General features: G+C 34.1%; 1 long non-coding RNA gene across 1 annotated transcript in view; it reads right to left on the reverse strand.

Annotated features, from left to right (window-relative positions):
• LOC118913522 (uncharacterized) overlaps positions 1-13,891 on the reverse strand; it is a 34,073-nt gene extending 20,182 nt beyond the window's left edge. The window contains exon 1 of the long non-coding RNA XR_005025234.2: positions 13,700-13,891. This is a non-coding gene — a long non-coding RNA (uncharacterized LOC118913522). The remainder of the gene's footprint in view (positions 1-13,699) is intronic.
• Positions 13,892-13,899: the final 8 nt, after the last annotated feature.

Here is a 13,899-nt window from a genome sequence, read left to right on the forward strand (position 1 = left end):
GATACTTATGCTGGAAGAATAAATGACAATAGGTTGAGAGTAAGATATTAGCACAAACCTCCCAAATTCTGGGTAGCTGATGTATAGAATAAGCTAGGAACAATTTATGCATTCTTTGAATCTAAAATTCGATGGTGGCTTTCTGCCATAGTTGAGCTTGCTTTGTAAGGCACTTGACAATGTGTTGAAAGGAGGTTTGCCAAGTTATTTGTGTCTTGCCTTTTTTCCCACACCACCAGCAAGTAAGTTCTTACGGGTGGAGATAGCACTGGCACTTAAGTATCCACGGGATAGACTTGAGTTTATAGTATTGTTCTTAACAAAACTGCATTTTGAGCTCAAGCAACTAAGTTATAAGCAAATATATATGATATTCAGGTAAATTGGTTACTACTTGACAGTATTACCATCTTCAATCAGGTACCTCTTTAAACCAAATATCTCTTTGGGATTCTTGAGTGAATTATCCATTGTTTTTGGTACTTTTAAATTTTTTGAAATTATATAATGAACTCATAACCTAGTTACTACTTAAGATTAAATTCCCAAACAAAGAATTCCTAGACCCAGTCATACTAATTCTTGTGAACACAGTCCTCTAGAATGTAAGAAATGTTGATAACTGTAAGTCACACTAGAGCTGTGCAATCTTTAATGCAATAAAATGCAACCAAAAACTCATATGACTAGAAGAATATTGCTGTCTAGTGTTGAAATGGATCATTTAAAAATTTGGAGCAGAGTGCTGAACAGGGAAATCCACAATAAAAATGGCAGCAGTAAAGGAAAAAAACAGCTTTCATAAAGAATGTCAACATTTCCTTTCATATGGATGCTTCTGCTAAAATATGTTAATCTGATCATTTTGACTTCCTGGTTTTGCTTAATATTTACAAAAGGCCAATCATGTAGAATTTTACATCTTGTAGTAGACAGTCCATGGATTATTAGTATATTCTCCACTCCCCACTACAAGAGGGAAAAAAAACCTGATTAATAGTTGTGCCCAGGGACATAAGTGCTATAAAAATGAGACACGATGGTAACACACCCCTTTTGTAAAGTGCCACCAGAGCTTTAAAAGGCGGCAATGAATCTTATTTTACACATGGAAAATGTACACATGTCTGCAGTGTATGCAGTTGGTCTAGTTCTGCTTCTAGGTATTTCAGAATATTTTTTGAATTAAGGCATAATATCATATCAAGCCGTTGTGTTTCATGGCCCAAAAAGCAGTTTTCCTAAGCTACTTGAACACTGAGAAAGAGCCACGTGAATTTCTCTGCTGTTGGTTATAAAAATGGTGAAGAGCCAAGTGGCCTTCTAAAAATGCAAATGAGAGAAATTTTTCCTCAGATTTCAGGATCATTCATTCATTTTGGAAATAGCTATTAATCTCTAGAAATAGCTCAGCTTCACCTGAGCAGCCAGTTTGTTTTTATCTCATTGACATTACAGATTTGTTCACTGATTGCATTTCCCTTTTTGCATAGACTGCTATAAAGCTCAGAGCCAAATCTGACAAGGACATATGACCTTATGGCACATATTTTATTTAAAAAAAAATCTAATCTCAATTCCTGCTGGTTTCATTTTATTGGAAGTTAACAAACATTTATTTAGTAAGCATACAGTATGAGCCAGGTACTCTACTTAGGTTTCTTTTCCTTTTCCCAATTTCTATATTTAATAAAGATATGACTTTTATATCTTATGTACTTTTCTAAGCTATCAAATATAGAAAACTAGGCTCCTAATTTTTAAGGGTACAGATTGCAGCCATAAGACCACACTTCTCCAAACTAGAGAATTAACTCGCCTCAGTTCCTGGCAAGAAAGATGGTTTTCTATAAATTCCAATCACATCATATGGTTTGGTGCAAAATGAACTATCTATATGCAAGAAGCTAATTGCTTAATAGCCCTACTAACATATGCTTTCTGAAAAAAATGTACACACACATACACATACAACAAATGTACTTGGTGGAATCTTTTGCTTAAAGGTCTCTGGAGTCTTAGCAGAAAGTTGTAAGCAAACCAAGAAACTTGCATATAAAATTATTCATTTATTCTACCCTTTGAGTCAAGTGCAAGTCAAGAAACACTCTTCAACTTGGAAAGCTCTCTCGCTATTCTTTCTTTGGAAAGCAATTTCCTCAGGTGAACAAACATGAAATGTGTTAAATTATTCTTGAAGGATACCAAAGGTGCACCTTCCTATATTTTGAAACAAATAGCAAGCATAACAGGATCAGAAGCCTTTATCTGAAAAGTTATGATGAAAGAAAGTTATCTGTTCAAAAGTAATTCTTAAAAGTTGATATAGGTAGTATACTACTGTAAAGTGATTATAAAAATATAAATGCATTCCTATGAAATAACACTCCAAATACTTTTAAATACAGAAATTATTTTAGAAATAATTTACTGTCCTCTTGATCAAATAATTCAAATAAAATTTAATGCTCTAGTTTTAAAAGACCCGGCCTAGGAAGCTCAATCAGAAATCAAGATTCAACATCTCAGTTATAGAATAAGTGCCTTCCTCACAGTTTCATGAGGAAAACAATGCAACTTGTATCATGGAGGTGAGAACTCACTCTTAATCATTTCTGTATCCCAAATAAATACCTGGCATCATGCTGGGAAATCAGTAAAATTTAATGACAGCCTTGGTTGACTAAATAAATTAATTGTAGGGATCAAGGTCAGGCTGCCCCAAGATGTGTCATTGTGACAAGCTGATTACTTCAGAATTTAGAACAACTAAGGCTCAAAGACTCAGAAAGAAACTTTGTCGTCCTAAACCCTAACTGCATAAAAAGAATTTTGAGACAGGCTCGAGAAAGAGAGCCATCACCTTAGAGAGCCATATTGTAATGTAAACTAGGAGTGGTAGACCAGGAGTGATGTGGCTAAGTCTGTTAAAATTCCTCTTTGGGCCCCCTCATTGTTGTTGTGCGGCCCAGTGAATATTTAAGTATCAAATATTTGCTCTTTTACTATTCCTGTAAGTTGCTTCCCTTTTCCTTTGAAGTCTCAGACCCCGGGCCCCTTCTTCTTGGTTCAGGATGACATATATATATATCATTCTCCCTGTCTTTGGAACTCATGTCTATGGCTTCCCCTTATGTACATAATTAAACTTTATTTTTTTTCTCCTGTTAATCTCTCTCTTGTCAATTTTATTCCTAGACCAGCTAGAAGAACCTCAAGGGGTAGAGGGAAATTCTTCCTCCCCAGCATGAATGACTTAGTCAAAGACTGTAAGAAATAGAAGGAAATATTGATACGTTTTTAAGAAAATTGAGGCCACAGCTGATTTTAACTGCCATTCTCTTAACTTGTAGCTGTAAGGACTAGAACCCAAATTTCTTGATGTCCAGATCAATTCCTTTTCATGTCATTATGCTTTTTTTAAAAATGTAAATCAAGGATGACAGATTACCAAGCTTTTATCTGGAGAGTCTTGTGTCATTAAAAAAATGGGGTAATTACAGCACAATGACTGAATATAATTCAGCAAAATGGCTGAATATAAATGACTCTGGGGGAGGAAGAGCATCTCTGAGCAGAACAGGACCAAGCTCAGTGGAAGGCAAGAGGAGAATGTGTATATAATAGAGAAAAGAAAACAAAATACAGGTCTCAAGATGAGAGCAGCGGGAAGGTTAGGATTGACACTCTGCAGTCATTACAACTAGACTGCAGGGAGTTACTTTAATGCAAAGCAGTTCCCTAAGAATTAGGAGTAGAGCTCTTCAAAGGAGAGGTGCAGTAGATTTATTCCTCTTTTCCTGTAGGAGAAGTCTTGGCTTTCCCGAAAGAAAAACATTAGATACGAAGAAATGGAGAACTTAAGTCAAATTCCCAGAGATTCTCTGGAAAACAGAGAAAGGATAGAGGAGATAGGTTTGGAACAATAGTTGGCATGGTGTTACAGTTAAAGGGAGGGTTAGGTTTCCAAAAACAAAAGTTCCCCAGGAAGATTACGGTATTCTAGGACTAGCCTGGCAAAATGTTAGGTGGTTAGTTGTTTCTTTAGTGTTTTTAGTTCTTGGATAGGTTTAATAAAAAAGGAAAAAATTTAATTTTAGTTTAAATCAGATAATAGATAAGCAAAGAATTGGCATTCCTCTATTAGATTGTATCCTTAAAAAATGACTGATATTAAAAAGATTATTTGAAAGAATCAATTTGGGTTTTTTTTTTGGTAATAGATGAGTTTCATATTGATTGGTTTTTTCTTTAGTCAAATATTTATTGCATGTCTATTATGTCATGCATTATGCTGAGTGTTGAAAATATAATGGTGAGAATTGCTGTATGCTTCCCTGCTTATAGATGCTATACTAATTGTACATTGACAAAGGAAAGAAAAGCCTTCTGTTCTGATTTTACAGACTAAAAACAACAATAACAAAACTGTATTTTCTTAAAGCAAGACTCTAGGTATTTTATGGTAGGAAATATAGTATTTGTTATGTACTTGGATAAGATGATGGCTGCTTTAAAAACCAAAGGCAAAACTTTTATTTTATGGTAATATTGTATAATTGAAGGGTAAAGCTGAAAATTACAAAAAAAGTGTAAAAAAGAAAACTAAAATTATCTGCACTTCTTTCTTTCTTTACCATTTATATCATGTTGGTATAATTCCTACCAGCTTATTTTCTGTGTGTGTGTGTGTGTATTTTACCTGACGAGGCTCATATTGTACAAATACTTTCATATTTTTTCCATTTTATAAGAATTTCTGTGATTAAAATTCATCAAATATTATATTTCTCATCTAAAATCTTTTATATCACTCTTTCTCCCCAAATTCTAGTTAAATCTCTTTACTGTCCTCCACCAAATCGTCCATCAAATATGTTTGGGAGGAATTTGGTTTGGAGACAAAGGGAAGCCAGAGTACCAGGTGAGGAAGGACTCGTTAAAGTGAGAATAGCAGGGAATGGCAGCTGCTTTGAAGGTAGCAGAAAGCAAAGAACAGAGGCAGGAAAGAGGCAGGAAAGGGAAGCTCATTGAACTGCTTGGCACAGGGCAGATCCCTTGCCAAATCCGAAAGCCAGGTTCATCTGGTGTCCAGTGCCTGCTTGGATCTACACTGTGTGGGAACTAAGTCCCTATCACCCCAGGATTTGGGGGAGCCGCAGAGCGCTGGATGGAGTCAGATTATGTTCTGAGATTTTCCCAAAGCAAAGAAAGGAGATTTTCAGGCAGGCCACTAAAGAGGATGATTGTACAACTGCAGTCCTGTCCAGGTCATCCAGTGATGAGAACTTGCAAGCCCAAATCTGAGCTCTCAGCAGCCCCTCCCTACTTACCTGAAGTAGAACGTAGTGAAGACTTGAGCTTAAATCTGGGGAATATAATGAAATAGCAAAGTAACAAAGACACCACTGGAAGAGTACAGAGACAAAACATAGTAAGTTGAGTGGTGAGAAGTTTTTATTTAAGACAAAAAGGTATACACTTGAAGAAAGGGGGATGCAAGCAACCTCAGAGAATAGGTGCCCCTAAGGGGTTAGGATCTGAGGTTTCATAGGGCTTTTTGGGTAGGAATCACTGTAAGACATGATGTATACAGGTGATTTTAATTCCTTTGAAGTTTTGTCTCAAGAATTGGGTTATTTAGGTGACTATGTTGGTTCAGATCTCAGCATTCTTTGCCAACACAGATTTATTTACACTTCAGAGCTCTGTCTCCTGCCCTGGTTACAAAGTTATTTGATTAAAGGCCTGGAAGAAGAGGAAGAACAGCATACAGATTAAGTTAAAGAATAAACTGGGGCTTTTTGCAAGCTAAGTAGATTTTACAATGGTATGATCTAATTGGTAATGAAGACATGGGCTGCGTTCTGTTACTTTTCTTTATCTGGGCGACTATCTGGACCTTCCAAGTTGCTCCTTTCAGACATGGGTCTTGTATAATGCTCATTAAGGATATTGCCAGGTATTTTATCATTATGATTATTACCATGAATTTATTTTCCCTCTTCTTCTCCCCCAAATCAACATATTATTGGTGGATGGACAATTTTTAAATATATTATTTATTTTGTATCCTGCTATCTCAATTAATTCTCTTTTTAGTTCAAGTAGTTTTCCAGTTGATTCTTGGGATTCTTTATGTTAGAATGTGCTCAACATAAATATATATTCACTTAAGGTAGGAGTCTAAAAATGTATTAGAAAAAGTCACACCCCATGACCATTATCCCAATTTATCATTTTTTTTTCTGAAACAGGATGAGTAAATCCTGGTCAATTGTAGGTATGTTTGATCTAAACTATTGTTATGATTATAAATTTCATGAAAATGAGAATTTGCTCTCCTTTTTTATAATCAATCTTATATCAGTTCACTGCCTTAGTGAATTGTCTAGAATTTCCAGAATAATCTTAAGTGATAATGTTATTGCTAGGCATCTTTGCCTTGTTCTAGATATGATGTGGACAGTCTCTGCTATGTACAATATATTGGCTGTTTTCTAGGCACATTTGAAAGGCCTTCATTTAAGCACAAACAATGAATAGTAACTGTATTAATATGTTTACTCCTCATGTTATTGGGAAATCACTTTTTTGTTTCCTGAAGTAACGCCTGGATTTATCGGAATGTTCAAATAAACTTCCATGCTAGAATGTGCTCCGTATAAATACATTTCCACTTAGGGCAAAAACCTATAACTCTCTTACAAAATGTGTTATTTTTAGATGGTTACATTGACCCAACTTACCATATTTTTCTGAGAGAGTGTAATCTAGCCCTAAGCAATCACTGAGTATGTTTCAGCACTACAACAGTCTCTTAATATCATGTAGAGCTCAATGAATTTTATCAGTATTTACATTCTTTCGTAAAGAAACTTTCTCTAAGGTCACATGATACCATCCAATCTAATATAATTTGTGCATGGTTTTCAGTAGCTGGTTATTCAGTGACAGGCCGGTTTTTACTCACAGGCTGATCCAGGTTAGCACTCACAAACAGCTGGCCCAAACAAATAATATATTTCCTCTTGGCTTTAACAAAGGCAGTGTCCTGAGAGGGAGAGTGGTGCTGACATCCCTGAGCACCTCAGTAAGAAAGATGGAAAATCACTTTTGGTGCTCAAATAAAAAGACTGCTTCAGGGGAAAAAGGAGCCTGGAAAAATCTGTGGTGGGTACATAGCTCTGCTGGGCAACCCTTACCCGTGTCTGTGGACAAATAAAATACAAATTTTTCAACCACTTTCCATTATGGGAATAAAAAGGAAACATTAAGAGTTTTCTTAATAAAATATACATATCTCTGATTTTCTGTAGGTAGAAAGTGTTAATAGTATCTCATGTGTTTCAAAGGTATAATTATTTGATTCAGATGCCTTATTTTCTAAAATTCATTTAAGCAATTTGTGCTCTTTTCTGCCAAAAATTTCATTAGATTCACAAATAGAACAATATAGCATCATTAAACAAGGTGTGGTAATCTTTTTCAATCTCACTGTGGAACAATGTTAAAAAAAAAAGCAAATTATTTCTAAGCATTTCCAGGGTGCCACTATTCTCCATTTGACCCATGTTAAATATTCTCATTACAATTACTTCAAATGAATACAAAATCTCAATTTAATCCCAACCCTAGGGAAATGAAACATACCACTCTGAGATGAAAGGCCTAATGTTACTGAGTTATTTGAATGCACTGCATGTTCTTAACATGGATCATAAGCGAACTGTATTTTAATAACTCAAATCGTTGCACATTCAAAACAATATCTAGCTACCAAATAAATGTCATAAACCTGATAATGCAGAAGAAATAAGCAGAAAGCTGCATACTTTAACTACTGAATTCATGATGGAGTCCCACATGGTTCATATTGATATTTTTTGAAGCTCTTAGCTTTGTCTTAGCAACATAACCAGTTATATTAATTAATCAGTAGGAGATCATTGACAATGAAATCTATGGCATGCCTTTTGATAATCTAACAAAATAATTTTTTTAATGTCAGTCATCACTTTGTACCTTGTAAAACTCTACTTTTGCATTAATTGTCATACTTCCGAGTAGTCTTCCGGTGGGAATTTTACGTTATGTTTTCAAAAAGGAGTTCAATTAACATTTCCTTGACAAGGTATAACAATATTGTACATCTTAATTTTTATTTATTTTCCCTTTCATTGTTGGCAATCCCTTAAGCTCAAAAACATTTTTCTTCTCTCTGATTTGACATTTGGCAAACATCAATCTTTCCTGTACTTAAATGTACCATAGTTGACAGGCTGCTTTTGTTCAAGAACTTTAGCCCAATACTGCCTGAGTATGCCAAAAATTATTTCTTTATTTACTAGCATGATCAGTTACCATCCCCCCATCTTCAGAAATTAAGTAGGTGGCCTGGAAAAACTTTCTTTCTGATAAATCTGATTAAATCATAGTATGAATGAATCAAGTCTAAATTTAGATATGTGTTATTGAACACTTTACGTTATATTATACCTTATATATTATACCTCTGCAATCATTAAAGAAGATTAGGTAAATATTCCACTGCTTTTAAATATTACAAGAAAAATTTGGTTCCTCATAGGCCTTGCTTACTTAAAATGCAATTTTACTACCTTGTTTGTCTTTAAATAATTTGGGCCATATGAAATTCTTGGAACACAAATTAAATTTCTAGGTTTAGTGTTCATGTCTTATTTTTAGTAATATATAATCTTTTTTGGAGGGAGGGGATTAGTCATACACAAAACTCTGGATGAGAACCTTCATGAGCAAAACTTCTAGCAAAATACAGTGAAGAGTCATTCATTCACTATAAATGTAACCAAACTGCTCAGTTATAGATATTTTTTCTTCTTTTCATCAGTGGAAAGCTGTAACAAAACTCCAAATGCACAAAATTTAAGAAGGGAGAAGTAAAATCTTAAAACAAGCACCATGTAGCTATAATCACACTGCAGAGTGGCCTGAAAAGTAGTTTTCCTGCTAGGTGATCCAAGGTGATAGCTGGTCTGTCTGTCTGTCTGTTTCTGTCTCTCAACATGTGAAAGAGTACCAAAGTAGAAAGGCGACAGGGAGAGACACAGACACAGATAGAAAAAAATTGAGAAAAGATAAAGGCTGCATATAAGATATGAAGTTCAGAGTAAAAATTATGCCCAGATTTTACTGAAAGCACTCCCTTACATGATTCCATAAATGAAGGAAATAAAAGGCTTTAGTGACTACAAAATATACATGCCTTTTATATTAGTTAGACTTAAAAAAAAATACAGTAAATATACATAAAATGTGTCAAATTTCCTATCACTTCAGTTAGTGCTTGTCTTTTTCTTGGTTTGTCATCAGTCCTGAGATTTCTATCAGAATGTCATCTAAGGCATTTTAATCAATGCTTCTAAAATTGTCCTACAGTGTTGGAGAAATCTGGACTCATCAGAGTATCTGTCCCTTTGTATTTGCCAGGTCAGCAGCAACTCAAGAAGTGTGGTTTTGCTCTAAATCATTCAGTAGAGTGTCTATCTTAAATGGATCTCTCTGGATAGGTCTAAGATAACTTGTCCTCTAGGCCTCCTGAACAACGTTACATATTTTTGACTAAATAAATCTTGGTCAAATTACTTTTTCAATATAATTACATATTCTACTCCTATAAGAACATTTTAAAAACATTGATCTCATCAAAATTTTGTTAAAAGTTTCTATTTGATTGGTGGATCACACTATCACTTTGAAAGCATATAATTAAACCCTTTATATTTCCAGTTGTTTTTGTGGAGGTACAGCATCCTACCTTGTTTATCAGTATCACAATCAATAAACATTGAGCTCTTGACATGTGCAAGGCATGAGTTAGATACTAGGAATTCAGTGCTATCAGTCAGTAATGAAGGTAACTTGCCAAGTTTATAACTAAGTGTAAAAACTTAGTTTTTATTCCTTTGTAATTTTTTTCACAATGACAAATTCACAAATTAAAAAACAAAACAGTGCTAGACAATGTGTCCTGATTTTTAGTTTCGTAAAAAATGTTACTACTCTTAAAGAAATTACATTACTTTTTACATAAAATAATAAGTAGCCTAGAGGTACTAGCAGAGAGCTCCAAGCAGTGTTTAAATCCATAGTAGGCCTTCCATAATAGGGGTTGATAGCATTTTAAAAACAAAACAATGGCAATAGAAATTTTGTAATGACTCAAACTATCATTTTTTACCTCATAATTGCAAATGTAAAGATGATTACATTCAGTAAGCATTTAAAACAATCCAAAAGTATATACCGTAAAAAGTGCAAACTTCTTTCCCTTTGGATTTCATTTATTTTTCTTAGTGCAAATATGATTTTGGAATGATGTCAAACATTTGGGAGGACAGTGAATTAATGACTCTATATGAGCAGAAACCCTTCCATGAATGACTCAATTTCAAACTGAGGAAATAAAATATAATTAGAACTTGAATCATTATGTACTTAGGTCCACAGTTATATTAGAACATAATTTTAGGAAAACGATTGAGGGTAGAAACCTATGCAAGAGGCAGATGTATAGAGAGGATTTAAGACTACCCCTTCCATCTCTTTACCTACCCCTCCCACAGGGCAAGGGTGATACTGAGGGAGAATTGTTATGGAATCTTCACTTCACTCATTGCTGGGATCCTATTGTTAACTTTTTGTCTGCTCACATATTGTTTTCAGCTTTAAAATCCTCAAGACTGAACTTACAGCTTATACAGAAATCAGATAAATAAACACAAAAGCTTAGAAAGAGAAATGCCTATCATGTAAAATAAAGTATTAACTGAAAGGTAATTAATGCTACAATTCACACATTTATATGATTAAATGAATACATGGCAACTGAATAAATTACTTAATTTGCCAGTTACTGTAGAAATTGAAGTAGTAAAATTCAGAAGTCAGAGTTCCTGTGATATCATTATACAATAAATATTTGGAATATTTCCATCTATCAATAATGCCATCTGTCTTATCCAATACAAATGGACTACAACCCATATGGCTCCTTTCCCCATTGATTACTCTGATGAATGAGATAGCAAAACCACTCAAAAAACCATCATATTATATAACCCTGTCATTAAAAAGATATGGAGAAAGGAAAAACACAAGATGATACTTAATTTGAAACTGTCAAGTCAATTTAGTAAAGTTTTAACAACCAATATTATGATCCTAAAAAGTATCAGCAAGTTGAATAATATTATGTCAGTCTGTATTCTTCTAACACCTTCAAAGAAAACCGAAGAACCAAAAACATTTCTGGAAAGAGTATAATAGCTTATTATGATCTGTTTGGATTACTAATTATTCTAATAAGAATATACTCAAATATCCTTTTAGGCATGGGTAATTAAAATAAAAACACTTTTCTTTCACTCTATATAAAATTATAAAATGATCATTTAACTTCTGATAGCAAGTCATTTTTAAAGCAAAACTAGGTACATTCCTTATATTTTGTAATACTGGCCATAAATTTCAAAGCAGGAAAATGATCTTTCCCAAATTCATTTTCTTTTTAGCTATAAATATACCCTCTCACAATAGCAAAATAATGGCATACAATAATTCTGTAGCAAATTACCATAAGCAGTATCTAAATTGACACTAAGCAGGAAATTAAATACCACTAAATGGAATACTCAGATTTTCTGTTTGATGTGTAACTTGCATTACATTTACTTTTAAAGTGGGTATGGTTGGCATACCTAGAAATTATCTTTATTTTTCAAGATCTATAAAGAGGAGCAGAATTTTTTTGTCCCTTAGCCTCACTGAAAATACTGTACAAACTTTCCTTGGTGCAACTCTTTCCAAATTGGGTCCTATATCTGTGTATAAGTGAGAAGAAATATATTATGAACAAATATATTTACTCTGTATTAAAATTAAGTTTAGCTTAAATAATTTAAATTTTTATATCATATTTTTAGTTTGCATTGAATACCAAATGAAGTCACTGTGTGTGTGTTGGGCGGGGTGGAAATGTGTGAAATAGCTCAAATTCAAATGTGTCAGCCACAGCAAAAATAAATTAAAGCAAAAATCCAGGAAATATTTTCCCTATCAACTAAAGAAAGCAACTTTTCTAAGAATTCAGCAGACCCTAAGAGTCATGGAGAGAGGTAGAGCACTCAGATATACAAGCCTTATACCATACTGGAGTCAGAAAAACCGCAAGTGTCAGGACCAAAGTGAGAGGCAGCTAGTGCTGACAGCTGGCAAACTGCACCTCGTTAGCAGGTGCGGCACCGAGAAGGCTCATTCAGGCAAAACAACGCATCTCCACAACAAGGTCTGCCAAATCAGCAACAGGCAGCATCTAAAGAAACACTTCATGTCTACAAATATGAAAGCACATAATTTTAAGATAAATTTCAAGTTTGAGCCACTGATTATTATCTGTTACTGTACCAATACCACAATTTTAATTTTAGCTTTATATTTAATATGTGGCAGGGCAAGCATTTCTTATTTTCTTCTTCCCTCCTCTTTCAGTTTCTTTTTCTGGTTGGAATTTCCAGGCTATTTTCATCTGCTACATTCTGCCATATCTACTTCAGAATCTTTGTGTTAAGTACACTCCCTATGAGACTTGATTCTGATGAAATTAAATTTATTTTCAAAATAAAATAAAAAATCAGATATCTTTAAATCATTCCCATTTACAAACATACCTACCTTTCCAGTTTTTAAAAACTTCATCTTTCCATAAACATTTATAGTTTTCTTTATAATGGTCCTGAGATTTCTTACAGTTTTTGAGGCTACGGTGCACATTGTGTTTCCCCCCCATTATCTTTTTTAATTGGTTACTACTGGTATTTAGAAAGTAAAAGACTTTTTCTTGTTTTCTGTGTACCTAACAATCTTTTTAAACTTACTAAAACTCATAGTTTTACTGGGTTCATGTGTCTCATGGGCTTACTAGGTAGATATAATATCATCTGCACATAATGATTATTTTGCCAATGTAACTTGATATTAACAAAGAGCAGATTCTTATAAGTTCTTCCCAGAATAAATTCCAAACATTAGCTTAACCTATTGTTCATTTTAAAAATCCATTACTTTCTGATGACAAAATGGTATAAATAGTGGTGTGATCTAAACTCAATCTATTTCAGAAATCGCTTTTGATGTCTGTGGGATAAACTAGGAGTTACAACCCCAAACCAGGGTAGAGATCCATGCTGAAAAACAGAACCTCTGTTACATATTTTAGAAGAGTGGGTAGGTAATGCTCTTTTTAAATTTCCTTAGAGAGATAAGATAAAACTTACCCCAAGTGAACAAAATAGCAAAAAGATAAACCCCCATTTTCAGAAAGTATAGTGTGACATATGGGCAGAAGTTTTTCTAAATAGAGCGATTTTCAACAATTTCTAAAAGCACAAAGCTGCTCTGAGTAACTCATAACTTATTGCTTTGGAGAATTAAGGTAAAGTTAGTGTTGACCATAACTTTCTATTAAGCAATTTTCTTTCTTAGTTGTGCACAGCCACTTACGAGGCAGAACATAACAGCTTAATCCAACCTTATTATGCCAGATTTAGTTGAAACACTTATGAAGTGCTTTGAGAAAGACTTGATTTTGTCTGAAGAAAACCTTTTCATTAATTGCTCTTTTGTAGACTAGAAATAAAATAATAGATACTGTAGGTACCTTTGTAAATGTCCGTAAGTCCTTCTGACAGGCATCCAGAGCAGCTGCAATGAACTTGCTGCCTGTTCCGTTGAGGTGAGCAGAGAGAATGTGGTGAAGTCCAGCACCTCTAGGCATACCCTCCGGAATTTTCAGTGCATGGCCTAAAGAACAGGAAAGCTTCTGTTTGAATTCCACCACTCATGAGGTACTAGTGCAAT

Source organism: Manis pentadactyla, chromosome 11 (assembly GCF_030020395.1).
Source record: "Manis pentadactyla isolate mManPen7 chromosome 11, mManPen7.hap1, whole genome shotgun sequence".
Classification (NCBI taxonomy): domain Eukaryota; kingdom Metazoa; phylum Chordata; class Mammalia; order Pholidota; family Manidae; genus Manis; species Manis pentadactyla.